General features: G+C 43.3%; 1 protein-coding gene across 4 annotated transcripts in view; it reads right to left on the bottom strand.

Annotated features, from left to right (window-relative positions):
- Positions 1 to 17,168, bottom strand: part of LOC115090941 (UDP-glucuronosyltransferase 2A1-like) — a 195,930-nt gene that overhangs the window by 128,652 nt on the left and 50,110 nt on the right. Inside the window, exon 1 of one of the 4 annotated variants that reach the window (XM_029600679.1) lies at positions 7,533 to 7,629. The exons of the other annotated variants lie outside the window; for them this stretch is intronic. The gene's annotated coding sequence lies outside the window, so the exon portion shown is untranslated. Of the gene's footprint in view, positions 1 to 7,532; positions 7,630 to 17,168 lie in introns of those variants that run through there. 4 annotated transcript variants of the gene reach the window in all.

Genomic DNA, 17,168 nt, shown 5'->3' with positions numbered 1-17,168 from the left:
ATGCTCTCTCTTTCTCTCATTTATACACAGGCTCTCAATCACATACTCACATGCTCCCTCACCTAAACCAGCTCTCAATCACAAACAGACACACATTGTGTCTCTTTCTCTCACTTTCACACATGCTCTCAATCACATACTCACATGCCTCACAGACACTCACCCAGGATCTCAAACACACATGCTTGCTCGTTCACTCACTCCCCCCCCCTCCAAACTAGAGGCAGCAGCAACCTCCCAACCCTAAAGGCAGAAGCAACCTCCTTTATTTTCAGCCCTCGCAGAGAAAGGAGTCCCATCGGCCGTGAGGGTTGACATTGTTCCTCATTTTACTCCGAGCCGTGCTGCTCTTCCTTCAGGCCATGCCTCTCTTCTTTTCTTGGCTAGTGCCCGTACTAGCATGGCCTCTTCTTCCCGCGCACACACCTTCTACTCATCTCTTCCTCGTCCAGGGCGCTGATTCCAGCTGACCTGCTGCATTCCGCCCAAGCTATCAGCATTTTAAGCCCAGGTGGAGGACCTATTTCGCTTGGGAAGGGTAAGCAGCTGGGACAGCGGGGGACCGGGAAGTATGGTGACACACCTGCGTGTTCTTGGTGACACACTGGTGTGTCGCATCACACCAGTTGAGAACTACTGTATTAGAGTATGGGGTTTCTATTTTTACTCTAGGAGTCACTAGATCCACAAAAGTGGGGCTTCAAGAGGAAGATTTGCCTTCCTCCCTGTTGGGTCTTCCAATAACAAGACCCAAGGGGACTGAAACCTACCCAATCAGTCTCCTAGGGGTAGAGAGAAGGCAGAGTCTTTAAAAGTATAATACTCAGATAAATTCAATGTTAAATTAAAGAAAATGTATTTAGCCATTTTGTTCGTCAAACAAGTAGTGTAAATCAGCAATTCAAATTCTTGTGAACTTTTGAAAATAAAATTCAAAGCAGAAAGTATTGTTTTACAATAGTGAATAACATTAAAGAAATGTTTTCTCTATCACTTTTCCTCCTCGGAGGAACACAGAAAAGCAGTATTTTCTGCTTTTCTGTAAACCTTTGGAGCTGGCGTTAATTTTTGATGGAAAATATGCACGTCAGGCACACATTTATTTTTTACATAAGGGGCTACTAGCTAATAGTGCTCATTAACATGGAATTTACATGTAATGAGCGTTATTACCTACACACTATTTTGGACATGTGTTTTGGATGCGCTAATCCCCTTATTGCATAAGGGGATATGGACCTGTCCAAAATGCATGTCCAACCGTGGGTTAACCAGTGCATTAGCTTGAGTGCACGGTGTTGCATTGGCCTGAAAGAAACTTGTCAAACAGCTCCAGAGTCTCCTCCAATTTGAGCCACAGTAGTCACCTCCCTCCAGGTAATCACATATTCAGTGAGAGGAAGGGATAATATGCCACATCCCGGCAGGTCATTAAAAAACAATTCCTTTACCTTCTTATTTTATATTTTAACCTCTGCAAAGTGTATAATTGAACTAAATCTCCTAGCTAAAATCTGGAGAGAAAATTTAAGGAAGACTCCTCTGCTAAATAATATAAAGAAAATCCCACTCTATTAGAGCTGTATTCCAGTAAGGTTGACAGTCACCAAAGCTGAAAGACAAGTAAATTGAAGAAGCAGGCAGCAATTAGATAACCATATGCTTTATGGTTTAATGTTTTGATTCAACTAGATTACAATCCAGTAAAGAGGGTCCAGCATAGACAATGTCTTTTTTGATTTGGTATAGCTCAGGTTAATAGGTAGTGCAGCGGGACAAGACCAGAAGCCCTGATAATCAAGGATCTCAGAAAGAAGAAAGCACGACAATGATCTCCAGCAGGGTCAGGCAGAACTGCAGAACTGTGAGCTATTTCTTGCACATCTGTTTTAAAGTCAGTACATTTCTGGCCAGAAGCACAGGGAAGTAATACACAAAACACTATTTTTTATCCTGAATGTTACTGCTGTCCCTTCTAATCTGCCTGCCTTAGTGGCAATTTTCTTAACAAAAGTATTGGGTGGTGCCAGTGGCCTCTGCCTTCCTCTTTTCTCCAATAGGTAAAAGGAAGCAAGTTCAAGAAGGTTCCAGGTCTCTGACCTGGCACAATATTATCACTGGCCTACAATCTGCCCCTTATTTCCAAGGGCAGATTGTAGGAAAATATCAGCCCGGGGGATTTTTTCAAAATAGGCCCACAAGTTATATGCCTGACACTCTTGTGCACTTTCTGTGCAGCGCATGCTTCAACAGCTCCAAAAAGCATACAAGTCAACCCTTGAGAGGTCCATCATGTGACGTGGAGGCAAACTATCTCTAACATAAATTCCACATTTTCCCAAAATAATTAAGAAGTAGAGCACACCCTAGACCAGGGTTGAATAAACTGAACTGTGTCGCAATGAAAACACCTCAGACGGTCTTCAGGGTGAAGCGTGCTCTCCCAGGCTTTTGGGAAGGCTGCTCTTTTATTGTAAATGATCTCATAGTATTTGATATGATACATACGTCACATATTTTCCTGCTACAATGTTTTCCACCACAAGTGTTTATGCTGACCTTTTACTACGTGGGTGCAAGTGGGCAGTAGGTGCAAGCGGTCAGTCTTCAGGCAGGGAGGGGGGAGGTCATTAGCTGGTCATTTGTTCTAAACTATCTAGGTGTGAAAGGCACATAAATGCAAGTAGGTCATGAGCTGCTGCAAGAGCTTTGCACTAAATATGTTTCCTGCTGACTTCCTGTTAGCTGGGGGCTGTTCATATGCTGCGGTCGGAGCAAACATTTTCTTTATACTAAGCGTAGGCCTAAGGAAAAAACCAGTTAGAAATGGCAATGGAGTTTCCCTTCCCATGACGTGGTTTTCCAGCGAGCCTGGAAAGCAAAACTCCTATCCCACAGAACTGCAGTCCCCCTTCCAACCATTCAATTTGTTAGCCCCGTATCCCTCACAAGTCTAGTTAATACAGTAAATGACAGCAGAAAAAGACCCAAGTGGTCCATCCAGTTTGCCCAGTAAGTTGTTTTTTTTTGTTTGTTTTATTTCTTTTAGGGCAATAATTGCTGCACCATCCAGGTTATCTATTTTCTTCATTTCTGTCCTTTAGCTACTATGCATCCTCTGTATTTATCACACACCCTTTTAAACGCCATCACCCCTTCTGGGAAGGCATTCCATGCATCCACCACCCTTGAAGAAATATTTCCTAACACTGTTCCTATCTCCTTGGAGTTTCATATCATGACCCTAGCTCTACAGATTTCTTTCCATTGGAAAAGGTTTTATTCTTGTGTATCATTAATATTTTTCAGGAATTTAAAGGTCTGCATCATAGCTCCCCTATCTTTCTTCTTCTCCATGGTATTCAGGTCCTTCAGCCTCATCTCATATGGCTTTTGATAGAAACCCCTCAATATTTTGGTTGCCTTTCTCTGGGCTGCCTCCATCCTATTTCTATCTCTTTTGAGATATGGTCTTTCTCATGTATATATATAATAGAGATGTGAATCGTGTCCTCGATCGTCTTAACAATCGATTTCGGCTGGGAGGGGGAGGGAATCATATTGTTGCCGTTTGTGTGTGTAAAGTATCGTCATAATCGTTAAAATCGTGAGCCGGCACACTAAAACCCCCTAAAACCCACCCCCGACCCTTTAAATTAAATCCCCCCCCCAAATGCCTTAAATTACCTGGTGGTCCAGCGGCACACTAAAACCCCCTAAAACCCACCCCCGACCCTTTAAATTAAATCCCCCCCCTCCCGAACCCCCCCCCCAAATGCATTAAATTACCTGGGAGTCCTCCATAGCGGCGGTCCGTGGCTAAATCGGGGGAAGGGGGAGAGCACGAAAACCGGCACACTAGATCGTGAGGTCTTCAGCCAGCGCCATTTTTCAAAATGGCCGCCGCAAAATGGTGGCGGCCATAGACGAAAACGATTCGACGCAAGAGGTCGTTCCGGACCCCCGCTGGACTTTTGGCAAGTCTTGTGGGGGTCAGGAGGCCCCCCCAAGCTGGCCAAAAGTTCCTGGGGGTCCTGCCGCGAATCGTTTTCCGTACGGAAAATGGCGCCGGCAGGAGATCGACTGCAGGAGGTCGTTCAGCGAGGTCCGGAACCCTCGCGAGATTTCCGGACCTCGCTGAACGACCTCCTGCAGTCGATCTCCTGCCGGCGCCATTTTCCGTACAGACAATGGCGCCGGCCATACGCGTATGGCCGGCACCATTTTTCGTACGGAAAACGATTCGCGGCAGGAAATTGCTCCTTGACCCCCGCTGGACCCCCAGGAACTTTTGGCCAGCTTGGGGGGGCCTCCTGACCCCCACAAGACTTGCCAAAAGTCCAGCGGGGGTCCAGAACGACCTCTTGCGTCGAATCGTTTTCGTCTATGGCCGCCGCCATTTTGCGGTGGCCATTTTGAAAAATGGCGCCGGCTGAAGACCTCACGATCTAGTGTGCCGGTTTTCGTGCTCTCCCCCTTCCCCCGATTTAGCCACGGACCGCCGCTACGGAGGACTCCCAGGTAATTTAATGCATTTGGGGGGGGGGGGTTCGGGAGGGGGGGGGATTTAATTTAAAGGGTCGGGGGTGGGTTTTAGGGGGTTTTAGTGTGCCGGTTTTCCTGCCCTCCCCCTTCCCCCGATTTACGATTTTTTGACGATAAATCGGGGGAATTGGTATTGTATCGTGGCCCTAACGATTTTTGACGATTTAAAATATATCGGACGATATTTTAAATCGTCAAAAAACGATTCACATCCCTAATATATAAATATATATATCCTGGATTCCTGACCTGTTGTTAAAGTCTCTTGCCATCCAATCAGCTCTTGAAAAGTTGCCAAGTAATGAGGCAATCACACTGCCAACCAGTGGCTCAGACACATATTCTGCTATTGTGCTGCTGCTCATGTGCTCACTTTGAAAGTTACCTCCTAAGGAGTTCACATGTAAATGGAACATGCTATTGTAGCAATTTTCAAAAGTCCAGTGCACTTATGCATCTAAGTACAGTGCACTTATGCATCTAAGACCTATTGACAGCTCAATGACATATGTTGTATCAATTTTCAAAAGCCAGATTACAGACATAAAATGCACATACACATGTAAAACCCAGTTTTAAGTATTTAAATCCTTTTGAAAATTACCCCTCTAGTGAGTGCTCCTTGCATCATTACATAAAGTTCTTGCTTGTTGCCATCCCTTCACCAGTCTGTAGCACCTCCTCCCTTTCCCACCCCTTCTCATCACCCCCACTCTCCAGGAAGACTCACTGGTTCCACAGTCATCTTCCCTTCTCAGAGTTCAGCCCAATCAATTTAGACAGAAGCCTCACTAACAATGCACTGACATTTCCTCTTGGCTTACCCCCTCCCTTTCTGTGACTGTAACGCCTCCAATTCTCTCCCCCCTCCCCATCTCCTAGTAGTCCAGTGCTTTCCCATTAACTGTGTGCTACATGGCCTTCTACTTTTACATTTATGGTTCTCCAGGCTCTGCTCTGCCTACTTACTCCTGGGCAGAGAGGATCAGAAATGATTTGTGCCACTGGATTTCTCTGCTGAAGCTGAGACTGGGGAGAGCCACTGACACAAAGTTAAAGATGGATTCCTGCTTTCCCAAAGGGAACCAGTGCAGCCAGGACAGGGGCATAGGTATTAGGCGCCCTAGGTGAACCTTATAACCTTGCACAGCCACCCTCCCCACACACAGTTAAAAAGTATGCATTTATAATTGATTTTGTTGCACCTGTCAGTCACAGGAGGCTGCGACCTCTACTGCTCACCTCTTTTCTCTCCTCTGCTTCTAGTTCTGTGTGTCTAACTCTAGACACACAGAACATAACAGATTTACATTCAAAGTACAGTCTTTTGAGTTTAAACATCATTTATAACATGTATACTATATTTACATACACTATTGTGGAGCCAGCCACAAAACCCTGCAAAACACATTTTGAACCCATATAGTATTAGACATGTTGTGTGTGGAATTGGCCCTTGGAAAGTTTTGCATAAACTGAATCCAATATAGTAAAACTCCCATACCAAAATAGTATTAACTGCCAGCGCTCAAACAGTAACAATCCTACTTATGAAAAGGCAACATTACGGATATTACATAAGGCCCTAAAACATCAAAATACTTCCTATTAGGAAAATAGAACAAGTTAGGTTGCTATTGATCCCTACACAGAAACTGCACGCTAGCAGAATCCCTCACCTCGGTTACACATGCAGAGCAAATACAGACCCTCACCAAATGTAGAATAAAGAGACAAAACTGAACTGGAAACCGCAACAAACTAGACTATGCAGTACAACAATGGAAAACCAGAAATATTACCATTTCTCATAAAATAACAAACAATAAAATCAAGAAGTATAAAGCATCAATCATCATAGAAAAAACATGCTAATAAAAAGAATACATCTGTGGCTGGGCTTTGCCAGTCACTAATAGTTTCCCGAATGATTTTTCTAGTTAGGCCTAATAGGAGGGGTTTTGTAAATTAGGATTTCTTCCATTGCTGTAATCCCACCCTATCTTCCCTTGCTGTTATTGGCTTCTTTGCTCATTCTCTGGACAGTTTGGCACCTTTTGGAGGTCCTCTAATTCCAGTGTGAGTCTGGAGTGTGAGTAGATTTTGAAATGCCAGGGGCCCCGGAAGATTATTCTTCCTCCCCGTCTGGACTGCACCCGGACCCGTAGCACCCCTAATTAAGGCTAAAGCATTGAGAATGGGGGCCCCGCTATACATATTTCAAACAGTTGATGAATAGAATACCCAATAATTAAAATTTCATATAAAATGTTTTAAAAATTTCCCAAACACCAATAAAATATTTCAAAACAGCAGACACATCAAACACCCAACAATTAAAACCAATAAATATTTTTAAATATCCCCTTTTCTTAAATAAATAAATAAATAAATTGCCTCAGAACATTTTCTTTTGATTCCAAAAGCCCTGAGATGGTCAGGAGTGAGGGATGTGCACAGACTTTCTTCTCTCGCTCTCATATGAACACATTTTACACATATACACTCTCTCACACACTCGCTGACTCACACTTACATATTCAGGCACCACAATCACACACTCATTGGCTCATACACACAGGCATGTCAGACACACTCACTGGCGTACAAAAATGCTGTCATGCACACACACTGTCACATGCACTCACTAATTGACACTTTCTCACATGCTGACCCACACAAATGCTCAGTCTCAGACTCTCAGAGACACAAAAGTTCAGTCTCGCAAACACTTTGTCAGACAATCACTAACACATGCTCAGTCATACACACACACACACACACTTTCTCACATGCTGACACACAGACGCTCAGTCTCACACACATTTTCTCACACACTGAGTCACACATACTTAAACATATGTAGTCACACACACTCACACGCTCTAACTGGATCACTCAAGTACTCTCTCTTCCCCCACCCCCCAAAAAGTTCAGGAGCAGTAGCAGCAGCCTATTAACTTAAAAAAAACATTTTTTTTACTCACATTGGTGGTTATGGGGATGCAGGCAAAGCCCCAGGTTAAAAGGGTCCCGGTGAGCTGACTGCCTGTTGCTGCAGGAGGAGGCATTCTTTCCTTATTGGATAGACATTTCTTGACTACATTTTGGCAACTATTATTCCCTTCCTCAGGTCAGAATAGAATGAGCAAAAGAAGAAAATATAAGTGAATCATAAAAGGCATTCAAATAATAGTGTGAAGGGGAATGTAACTGATGGGAGGGGAGTGTGGAGTTGATTGGAGATCACAAGGTGACAAACAGTATAATTTTACAGTTCGTATAAGTCCTTTTCTTGTTAGGTGCAAAATGTCTGATCATTTTAACTTCAAAAGCCTTGCATTCCTGGATTGTTATAAATTTTCCTTTTAGCTTTATCCTCTTATAAGAAAGCTGAGTTCTCTGTCTCTACATGCTTAACTCTGGCAGAGTGTATGTGAAAGGTGATGTGATCTTGTATATTATTCAAACCATTCATTGTGTTTGCATGCGACCTCCTTGCTTGCTTCCCACAGCATTGAAAGGATCCAGTAAGATAGGAGTATCCAAAGATATCACTGACATCTGGAGAAGGCAGGAAGTGCCCTTACCAAAAGGCACTATGAAGAAAAACAAGGATAATTCAACTGTGGTGCTCTAGGAAGGTTGCTGCTGAATGAGGAACTCTGTAATGTCAGCACCTGGTGGACAGGGGAGGTTGCAACTGTGTGTGGGAAGTTGAGACGGTGCTGGGCGCTGGGCTGGTCGGATTGGTGTTGAGCGCACGGGGAGCTTTTTCGTGGATGTCATGGCTTTTGATTGGAAGTTTATTAACAGGGAACAGGATGTTTGATGGAGTTTGCAGTTGGGAGTGGGAGGGAGGTAGGTTTATCATTACAATTGAATAATTGCTGTAGCAAGGCCATGGAGGCATGCAACAGATCAAGTATGAAACCTACCTCATCCCATATTAAAAATGTATTATATTAATAGTGGGTGGGGTATTGTGGAGTAATTTATTGGAATCAATAGGGAATAGCCACAGATTGTTGTTGGCATTAGTGGCATGGGATTTATTTGGTGTTTGGATACTTGCCAGGTGCTTGTGGCTTGGATTGGCCATTGTTGGAGACAGGATGCTGGGCTTGCTGGACCTTTGGTCTGACCCAGTATGGCAAATTTTATGTTTTTATGTTCTTATCTATCAAGTTCACAGCTTAGGATTTGTTCCAGACTCCAAGTTCACTATGGAAGCTTAAATTCTAGCAGAATCTAAATTGACTTTTTTTTAATCTTAACTACGCCAACTACATCATCTCCACTCCTTCTTTGAGGGCCTGGCGTTTGGTACAGTCACCCAGACCTTTGTGATATCTCTCCTGGTCTACTGTAATTTACTGTACACTGAAATTCCTTCCCAAAATTGATTTAATTGGTGCCTGCAACTTGTCCAAACTGCCAGGAAACAAAATGGAAGCCAATGCAATGTAGCGAAGTGGCAACCAAGGGAAGTTGATTGGTAGGGGGGGTTCTTTATTAATACAATGTGTGGCAACTGGTTGAAGACCGACTCTGGCCGAGTTTTGCTCGTGCGGCTGAGCTGCATCAGGGGCTACAGCAATCGTGGAACATATATATTAAAGCATAGAAACATAAATTCTAACTCATAAGGAGAATGATGAATGAAGTCTCAGATTGATAGATATGAACAATCATGAAGCATGTGTGGCGTAACATAGAAACATAAATGATTGCTTGCAGAGATGTCGGATTGTGGGAGGGCACAGGTGGAATCTCAAATTTACAAAGACTTGATGAGTGGAAGCACCACACACATACAACATACCTTTTTCAAGGACAAAATCTCCAAAATAATATACTCCCTCAATTCTACATCAACCCTACATACGCAAATGCAAACCTCACCAAATAACAACTCCCCCTGGTCCGACTTCAGACCTATCTCCATTATGGAAACTGAAAAAATGATTAAAAAAATCAACCCTGCACGACATGACTTAGACTCCATTCCCACTCGAGTTATTAAGGAAATTGCTCATCCTTTAGCCCCAACAATTGCAGCAATCATCAACAAATCCCTAGAAGAAGGCGAGCTACCTCCCATGCTTAAAATCGCCACTATCACACCTCTTTTAAAGAAAAAAAACCTCAACCCAGACGACCTAAACAACTACCGCCCAATTTCTAACCTACCCTTCTTTGCCAAACTGACCGAGAAGGCGGTACTGAAACAACTCAACGATCATTTAGATGACAACAAAATCCTTTTCCCCACCCAATTTGGTTTTAGGAAAAACCACAGTACTGAAACCCTCTTACTCAACCTTTCCAATACATTACTTAGAGGTCTTGACAACAAAAAAGGATATTTACTGATTCTTCTAGACCTCTCCGCTGCCTTCGACACAGTGGACCACAATTTGCTTATTTCTAGTCTGGAATCCATCGGTCTCATTGAAAAAACCCTAAGCTGGTTTTCATCTTTCCTTACAAATAGATTTTTCAGAGTCTCCTACAACAACACTTTATCCAATGCCATCCCCCTCAATACAGGTGTACCTCAAGGATCAGCACTCTCTCCCATTCTATTTAACATCTACCTCACTCTGCTATGCCATCTCCTATCTAATCTTGGCATTACCTATTACATGTATGCCGATGATATTCAAATTCTCATTCCAATTTCCTCCTTCATTGAAGATACAATGGCTTCAACTGCCTCACTCCTTGACACAATCAGAAATATGTTACTCCAACTCAAATTATGTTTAAATATGAACAAAACTGAATGCATCTTAATCGCCAGAAATAATGCCAGACCAAAAACTATTCCACCTTTCCAATTCGACAATACCATCATCCAACTCAAAGAAAACGTTAAAGACTTGGGCATTTGGATTGATAGTGATCTAAACTATAAAAAACACATATCTTCTAAAATAAAAGAAGGATTTCATAAACTACAGGTAATCAAACACCTGAAACCTCTGCTTCACCCCCAGGATTTCAGAACCGTCCTTCAAGCCCTAATCTTCTCTGGTCTGGACTACTGCAATTCTCTACTAATTGGCTTACCTAAATCATCCCTAAGACCATTACAACTTCTTCAGAATGCTGCTGCCAGAGTCCTGACGGGAAAAAGAAAATCTGATCATATCACACCCGTTCTCAAACAATTACAATGGCTCACAATTGAACAAAGAATCAAATTCAAGATCCTATCTACTCTACAGAAAGCAATATACAAAGCAGACTTCACCGCACTTGATGACATCATTCATATCCATTATTCTCCACGCACAACAAGATCAACTAGTAAATTACAACTAGTGACTCCATCACTCCCTCATGCCAAACTCTCCTCCACCAGAAACAGAGCCATCTCTATCATCGGCCCAAAATTATGGAACTCATTACCCCAGTTCCTCACCGCTCAAGAAAACCCAAAATCGTTTAAGAAAGAACTAAAAGCCTGGCTACTCTGCCAATCTCACTCTGACAGCTTGCACAACAATCTCAAAACATAATACTACAGCATCCCATATCTCCTGATCATTCATTCCTCCCTTCTGATTAATCATCCCCCATCCCACAGATGTCTTCTACTGTTCTACCATTATGCCTGAACTAAGTCTTGTCATTGTACCTTTCCTTTGGTATAGCTTACCTTGTTTATATTCAATGTACCTATCCTTTGGGATATCTTGCCTTGTTATATTAATTTGATATGACAGTTATCAGTTTGTTAAATGTAAATGTTTAATGTAACAGGTTGTTATAATTGTAAACCGGAGTGAAGGCTACTCTGCTCTACCTCGGTATATAAAAAAATGCTAAATAAATAAATAAATAAGCATGTACTATAGCGATGATATCACATATATTTGTTATGAATGCTGGACATTTATAAAATACCTGTATCGATCTAATAAGCTTTCTCAGTGGTGTTTGCAGATCACATTCAATTTTCCTTCGCTACCAGACTCATTGTTCAGATAGGAACTTCTACAATGTTGCAGTGAACAGGGATACATGGTGTCAGCAAAGCAATTGATATTGCCCTAGCCATAGTATGCTTAGCAACGTTTGTTTGATTTAGCACTTTTTCATAATTACTACCTAGTTTTTAAATGCCTTGGTTGCATCAATAGTGCCAAATTAAAGTTATTAAAAAAGATATATTAACTAGACAGTACACATACTAGTATCAGTAACATGGGATAGACTTAGTTTTTGGGTACTTGCCAGGTTCTTATGGCCTGGATTGGCCACTGTTGGGAACAGGATGCTGGGCTTGATGGACCCTTGGTCTGACCCAGTATGTCATGTTCTCATTTCTCATTTAAAGATTCTTATTTTGAGACAAAGATGTGTCAGGTTTAATATATATTTATTATAAGTTCAGATTTTAGGGAGTTATTTGCCTTAGGAACAATTGGAGCCAGCACTTTCAAGCTTTTATGGCTGTGCTTGTGCTGAAATGGTCTTGCAGATTTCCCTGGTAAGAGGTTCAAATTAGAGCTCAGTGCAAGTTCATTTCAGTGCAGTGAAGGAGTGCCGGGACTGAGTGTTGTTTTGCTATGTCCCAAAGCTTTGCTATTGCTTCCCAGCAAGTTTCTTTGTTTGTCACTCTAGCTGCTAATCCTGGTTGTAATAGGGATCCCATGCTTTCTTTCTCCAGTTTCAACATTTTGCATTACGCAGACAAAACCGGTATTCATTGGTCTAAATGAGCTGGCGAATGCGATCTGTTGTGGCACCTTGCATTGAACTTTAGCCTTCTCATCCACCTGCCTGAGTCTCTCAGCGTTTTACAGTGACCCTGGTGTGCGTGATTAACCTGCTTTGATGGGCAAGATGACAAAGCAAGTTTATTTCCACAGACTTTTAACAAAGGTCCCTCCACCTGTTAATACTTTTGTGTGGCCTGTGAAATGTGTCAGAGGAGCTTGTTTGCCATGTACCGTGCTATAATTATGGAGCTCCAATTACTGTTAAGCACCTTATTTCAAAACAGAAGGCAGAAACAGAAAAGCAGACGTACAGGTAGATCAGCATTCGTAGGAGCGAGAAAAATAGAGGGAGAGTATATATATATATAACTCCAGTCAGTAGTCTTGCAATGAACAATTTATGTTACTTCCATGAAAAAAAGCTCCATCCTTTTCATGTGAGTTTACCAACGCCATCCAGAAAAAAAACAAATTCTTTGCAGCCTATGACACCTTGTATTGGAGCAACAAGAACTAGCCAGAATGATTGCTGTACCCGAGCTTTCAAGACCCCTGAGGTCCCTTTCTTCAAATGTCACCCCTCGTGAGCTCTGAGGAGATCTCGGATGGCCCAATAAAAAGCAACACAAACTGAAATTACCCAGGTCTACCAGAGCTCTGCATTATTTAGCTCTTAAAGATTAGTGAGAATAGTTAGGTATGCAGAATGATAATGATTTCACTAAAAAATGCTGCAATTTGGCCTGATGATCTTCCTGGAAACATAAAAATGGAAAGCAGAAAAGGGCAGTGACAGAAGTCTGTTGAGGGGTGTTCAGAAGCCTATGGGATGGTTGGGGACCTATGGGAATGTCAGGAGTCTATGGGGGGAGGGGGATCTGGAGGGGAGGCATTGGGCTAGGGTTGAGGGGGTCCTGATGCTTATGGAGGGGTCAGAGGTTTATGGGGTAGGTCAGGCAACAGGGGATGGGGTTCATTGTTTAAAAAAGAGGAGGGGTTGGGAAAGAAGGAGAAGGGCTTTTGCCGCAGGTATTTATTTTTAATTTTCTTGAAATTGGGCACTGGGGCCACCTCTAGGGGTGGTGGGGCTTGGGATGGGGGTTTCCACATGTTGGGAGGGTAATTCAGGCCGCTTTGGCTCTTTAACAAGATGGCAGCTCCCAGGGAATAGGCCTCTATCGCGCAGCTTTTGGCAGCCTAGTAATCTGGAGTATTTTTTCCAGCAATATTTTACTGGCATGAAAAATACCGCATGGTTTCTTAAGACGTGGTAAGCTTAGTAAACCTCATTGTGTTTTCCCTCCTAGGAAAAATAACACAGCTTAGTAAATGAGGCCTTTATACTGTAAGCCCTCTGAGGACAGGGAAATACCTATGGTTCCTGAATGTAATCCACTTTGTAGTGGCTTACCAGTCATGAAAGGCAGAATAAACAAAATTATATTATTTATTATTTGGATTTATTACATGCCTTTTTGAATAAGAGATCACGGAATCCTATCAGAGATCAGTAGCAGTTTAACAATTCTGGCCTGAAGAACATGCACAGTAAGGAGTAAATCTGAATTCATTCAACAACAATGACTGAACTTAAAATATACAGCATCTCAAACCTGAAATAAATCAGCAATAATGAATAAACTTCAAATCATAAAGTAGAAAGCTCCCACTTTCTACTTTATGCACTTTCAAGGCACTCAGTATGGTGCCAGGCAATTTATTGCTGTCAATTTAATTCAGTGCAAGTGCAGAAGCAGTTTCATTTGCTTTCTGGGTTTGGCATTAAAGGCATGGCAGAAGAGCAGGCTTTTATTTGTTTTCTGAACAGAGACTAGACATACATTTTTGTGGAGCTTTGCTGGGAGAGAGTTCCATAGAGCAGGTGCTGGTCTTAAGATAGATCACAATGACGGATTTAGGTTTTGTTGCTCCTAGGTATTGTTGGTGCTATTGTGTCCCCCTTCCCCCCCATGGAAGTTTGGATGTCAGGGAGCAGAAGGTCTAAGACACAGCCCCACAGTTTCCTGCAGCAGCTCAGGGGTAGATTCTGTGGCAGAATCAGAAAATTCTGAAGCACATTGACAAACATTTCCATCCATTGTATTATATTATAAAAGGTTTTCCAACCTTGCTTGCGGTTGTGAAGGTAAGGGAAAGAGATCTCAAGTGTCAGTATGGAGAGGAGATCTTGGGAGAGGGCAGAGGAGAAGGAGAGAGAGTAATAAGACCAGGGATGGGAAGAGAAAAGGAACATGAAGAAGGAATGGAGGAGGAGAAGAGTAGAAGACTGAGAATGAAGAGAGAAGAGAAAGGATAGAGGACTGGGGATGGGGGATGGGGAGAAGAAGGAGAAGGAGAAAGGATGGGGTTAGGGAGGTGGAGAGATAGGGGAGGGGGGGGGAGATAATAAGGAGAGGATCAGTAACCTTGGATAGGGAAGAGGAGGAAGAGGGAAGAAGGGAGATTTGGGGATTGAGGAAGGGGATCAGAGGAAGGAAGATCTGAGATCAAGGGTGGAGTTGTCTATGGTTCCAGGATATGGGGGAAAAAAAAGGGGTGGGAAGGAAGTGAGGTTTTATGATCTGGGGGATAGAAGCTGAGATCAAAGGAGGGAGGGGGGAGGAGGGAGGTGTTCCTTCTTGCCCCAGCCCTGCTACATCTTGCATCTCCATCCCCTGTCTAATCTCATTCTTAATCTGGCATATACACATACATAGAAACATAGAAACATAGAAATGACGGCAGAAGAAGACCAAACGGCCCATCCAGTCTGCCCAGCGAGCTTCACACATTTTTTCTCATACTTATCTGTTTCTCTTAGCTCTTTGGTTCTATTTCCCTTCCACCCCCACCATTAATGTAGAGAGCAGTGATGGAGGTGCATCCAAGTGAAATATCAAGCTTGATTAGTTAGGGGTAGTAGGGGAAGTAACCGCCGCGCTAAGCAAGCTACACCCATGCTTATTTGTTTTACCCAGACTATGTTATTCAGCCGTTATTGGTTGGTTTTCTTCTCCCCTGCCGTTGAAGCAGGGAGCTATGCTGGATACGCGTGTAGTATCAGTTTTTCTTCTCCCCTGCCGTTGAAGCAGAGAGCTATGCTGGATATGCGTGAAGTATCAGTTTTTCTTCTCCCCTGCCGTTCAAGCAGAGAGCTATGCTGGAAATGCATTGAAAGTGAAGTATCAGGCTTATTTGGTTTGGGGTAGTAACCGCCGTAACAAGCCAGCTACTCCCCGCTTTGTGAGTGCGAATCCTTTTTTCTTCTCCCCTGCCGTTGAAGCAGAGAGCTATGCTGGATATGCGTGAAGTATCAGCTTTTCTTCTCCCCTGCCGTTGAAGCAGGGAGCTATGCTGGATATGCGTGAAGTATCAGTTTTTCTTCTCCCCTGCCGTTGAAGCAGAGAGCTATGCTGGATATGGGTTGAACGTGAAGTATCAGGCTTTTTTGGTTTGGGGTAGTAACCGCCGTAACAAGCCAGCTACTCCCCGCTTTGTGAGTGCGAATCCTTTTTTCCACATTTCCTCTTGCTGTTGTAGCTTAGAGCGATGTTGGAGTCACAGTAACCATGTGTATGTTTATTGAATAAGGGTATTATCTCCAGGCAGTAGCCGTCGTTCTGGCGAGCCACTCACTCTTTATTGACGGCCTCTTGATTTTATGGATCCACAGTGTTTATCCCATGCCCCTTTGAAGTCCTTCACAGTTCTGGTCTTCACCACTTCCTCCGGAAGGGCATTCCAGGCATCCACCACCCTCTCCGTGAAGAAATACTTCCTGACATTGGTTCTGAATCTTCCTCCCTGGAGCTTCAAATCGTGACCCCTGGTTCTGCTGATTTTTTTCCTACGGAAAAGGTTTGACGTTGTCTTTGGATCATTAAAACCTTTCAAGTATCTGAAAGTCTGTATCATATCACCTCTGCTCCTCCTTTCCTCCAGGGTGTACATATTTAGATTCTTCAATCTCTCCTCATAAGTCATTTGATGAAGACCTTCCACCTTTTTGGTTGCCCTTCTCTGGACCGCCTCCATCTTGTCTCTGTCTCTTCGGAGATACGGTCTCCAGAAATGAACACAATACTCCAGGTGAGGTCTCACCAAGGACCTGTACAAGGGGATAATCACTTCCCTTTTCTTACTCGATATTCCTCTCTCTATGCAGCCCAGCATTCTTCTGGCTTTAGCTATCGCCTTGTCACATTGTTTCGCCGACTTCAGATCATTAGACACCATCACCCCAAGGTCTCTCTCCTGCTCCGTGCACATCAGCCTTTCTCCCCCCATTGAATACAGTTCATTCGGATTTCCACTCCCCATATGCATGACTCTGCACTTCTTGGCATTGAATGTAAGCTGCCATATCTTCGACCACTCTTCCATCTTCCTTAAATCCCATCTCATTCTCTCCACTCCTTCCGGCGTGTCCACTCTGTTGCAGATCTTAGTGTCATCCGCAAAAAGACATACCTTACCTTCTATCCCTTCCGCAATGTCGCTCACAAAGATATTGAAAAGGACCGGTCCCAACACCGATCCCTGCGGTACACCGCTTAAAACCGCTCTCTCTTCAGAGAGAGTTCCATTTACCATCACACATTGTCTTCTGTCCGTCAACCAGTTTGCAATCCAGGCCACCACCTCGGCACTCACTCCTAAGCTTCTCATTTTATTCACCAGTCTCCTGTGCGGGACAGTGTCAAAAGCTTTGCTGAAGTCCAAATAGATGACATCGAGTGCTCTTCCTTGATCCAATTCCTTGGTTACCCAGTCAAAAAAGTCAATCAGATTTGTCTGACAGGATCTTCCAATGGTGAATCCATGCTGCCTCTGGTCCAGCAATTCTCCCGACTGTAGATAGTTCACTATTCTCTCTTTCAACAGTGACTC

The sequence above is a fragment of the Rhinatrema bivittatum genome, chromosome 1 (genome assembly GCF_901001135.1).
Source record: "Rhinatrema bivittatum chromosome 1, aRhiBiv1.1, whole genome shotgun sequence".
Lineage (NCBI taxonomy): Eukaryota > Metazoa > Chordata > Amphibia > Gymnophiona > Rhinatrematidae > Rhinatrema > Rhinatrema bivittatum.
This window is presented reverse-complemented; position numbering and strand designations above follow the sequence as displayed.